Raw genomic sequence first — 2,422 nt, forward strand, 5'->3', positions numbered from 1 at the left:
TGAAAAGTTCAACCCAGAGGAAAAACTAATCCATCATTATAATTAAGTTAACCTAAACAAACAAAATAATCAGGCTAACGGTCCAAGGTTTTGTTTCACAGTGAATTGAGTAGGGCTTTTTTTTTCCTTTCTTGACTATTAATTTATAAAGAAGGCCTGCTGGCTCTCTCTTTTGGGTTGGTGAGATTTTGACATTGAGAGTTTCTATAAGGTACATGCATAATGTCCAGTTCCCACAGGCAGTAGCAGTCTCTCGGGAAGCAGCATTTGGGCATGGAGACGTCATTTGACAAATTATAACTAAATGAGTTCTATAAAGGGTTCCTAGGAATCAGATTAAACACAATGGCAGTGATTTTGGTTTTTGGAGTGTTGTGTGTTAGATGGTTTTCATGAATATACTGCGTAAAATTGAAAACACTGCACAGTCCATTAAAATATTTCCCCATTTATCAATCAAGATTATTTATAATTCCCATTTTTGCTTTAGATTAATTTAAGATGATAGTCTGACTCCTTTGCAGATACAACCAAAAAAATAAATAGACTCAAAGTCATTGTCATTTAGACAGGACTGACGCACAGGGACCCCGTGGGACAGGACAGAACTGCTCCTGTGAGTTGCTGAGACTGGGCATCTTCATGGGAGTAGAAAGCCCCATCTTTCTCTGTGGAGCGGCTGGTGGTTTCAAATTGTCAACCTGGAGGAACACAGTCCAATGCATAACCTCTACTGCCCCCCCCTCATCTTGGTAATCCTCACAAATTTCAAACGTTTTCAGTGTGTCACATGGAAGAGACTAGTTTACAGTGTAAACGTAACAGTTATGTACAATAAAGAAAATGTATGGCTCACTTCAATGCTTTATTTATGGTCTGGAATGGAAACTACAGGAGCTCCAAGGGAAGCCGGTGTCTTCCACGAGATGAAAGGAAGGAACTGATTCCCTGGCAATCTGAAACAATAAAGATGGAAATAATGATTGTTTAAAGATTTCTCCAGAATTTTTCAGATGTTTGCAAAAATGAAGAGACCTGTATGATTAAGGGGTCCAGCTCTCTCACAAGTTGCATGGGTTTGAGAGGGCAGATCTGCAGTCAGAGAACGGATAGATGAGAGAAAGAAAGAGCAAAGTGGGGGCACAGGGGACCCGGAAGCATAAGCACTCCAGGGGTCAGAACTTTATTTGAGGCAGGTTTCTCTACACTCCCTATCATGCAGCCTGCATCTCGTGCCAGGTTTCTACACAAAGGGGCAGTTGACAATTATATGAGGGCATACAAAGAAACATTGATGCACCTGCCAAGCTGTTCACAGACAGGAGGAGAGAATACAGTAGGGACCAGGGAGGAACTGACATTTTGCAGACTGCTGTGTTTCAGCAGCTTTGCCAGGGAACAGTGGCAAAGTGTCCCTCTTATCCCAGGTGGAGAGTCAGGCCAGTCGGTGCCTCATCAGCCCCTGGGTTGAGCCATCAGCACTCCCCACGGTACTGAACCGTGGAAGGTGGTGGCCTATCCCACTTGCCTAAGGAGCAAACAACTTTGCCCTCAAGAGACCATATTAGACATTTGACAGTGTAAGACATGAAAAATAATAATTTATAAATTATCAAGGGCTCCTGAGGGAGGGTGGGAGAGGGAGAGGAAAATGAGGAGCTGATATCAAGGGCTCAAGTAGAAAGAAAATATTTTGAGGATGATGATGGCAACAAATGTACAAATGTGCTTGAAACAAGGGATGGATGTATGGATTGTGATAAGAGTTCAACGAGCCCCCAATAAAAAGATGTTCTAAAATAAGAAAAGAAATTCTAAGTCCTTTACTCAAGAGGTCAGTTAGCCAGTTACAGCTCTATGAGGCCACTCAAAACCAAAGTGCCTAGCATAAAGAAAGATGATTGCTCTAGGTCAACATCAAAGCTCTATTATTGAATTAAATATATTCAATGTCCATCTTTGTCCCTTCCAAAAAAAAAAAAAACCTATTATCTAGGGATATTACTTCTTGTGATCTTTCAGCATCAGCCAACAATTGAAAGGACAAGAATATGGTTCTGAAGAAATGTTCACCAGGAAATGCTTTTCAAGATGGTTCCAGAAGAAAGCTTGTACAGCAGGAAGAAGGTCCATACAGCTGACTAAGGAATGCCAAGAAATCAATGCTCACAAGCAAACCAGCCAACCTTGTAAAATTTCGACTTGCTGTTCTTTGGTCTACAGTGTACAGTTGATTATCCTGTGATGATCTGCACATTGCTGTAATGCTAGAAGCGATGTCACCAGTATTTTATATACCAGCAGGGTCATTCAAGGTGGGCCGGTTCTAGTGGAGTTCCCTGACTAACATAAACAAGGAAGGTGGATCTGGTAACTTAGATGAAAAATACAACTTTTCTCTAGTTCCTAAATGTTTCCTCCC

General features: G+C 41.4%; 1 long non-coding RNA gene across 1 annotated transcript in view; it reads right to left on the bottom strand.

Annotated features, from left to right (window-relative positions):
• Positions 1-846: 846 nt before the first annotated feature.
• The window catches only part of LOC123521383, a 15,795-nt gene continuing 14,219 nt past the window's right edge, over positions 847-2,422 (bottom strand). The window contains exon 4 of the long non-coding RNA XR_006679834.1: positions 847-956. This is a non-coding gene — a long non-coding RNA (uncharacterized LOC123521383). The remainder of the gene's footprint in view (positions 957-2,422) is intronic.

Source organism: Echinops telfairi, unplaced genomic scaffold (assembly GCF_000313985.2).
Source record: "Echinops telfairi isolate 266 unplaced genomic scaffold, ASM31398v2 ScPeMD7_1;HRSCAF=3_0, whole genome shotgun sequence".
Taxonomy (NCBI): domain Eukaryota; kingdom Metazoa; phylum Chordata; class Mammalia; order Afrosoricida; family Tenrecidae; genus Echinops; species Echinops telfairi.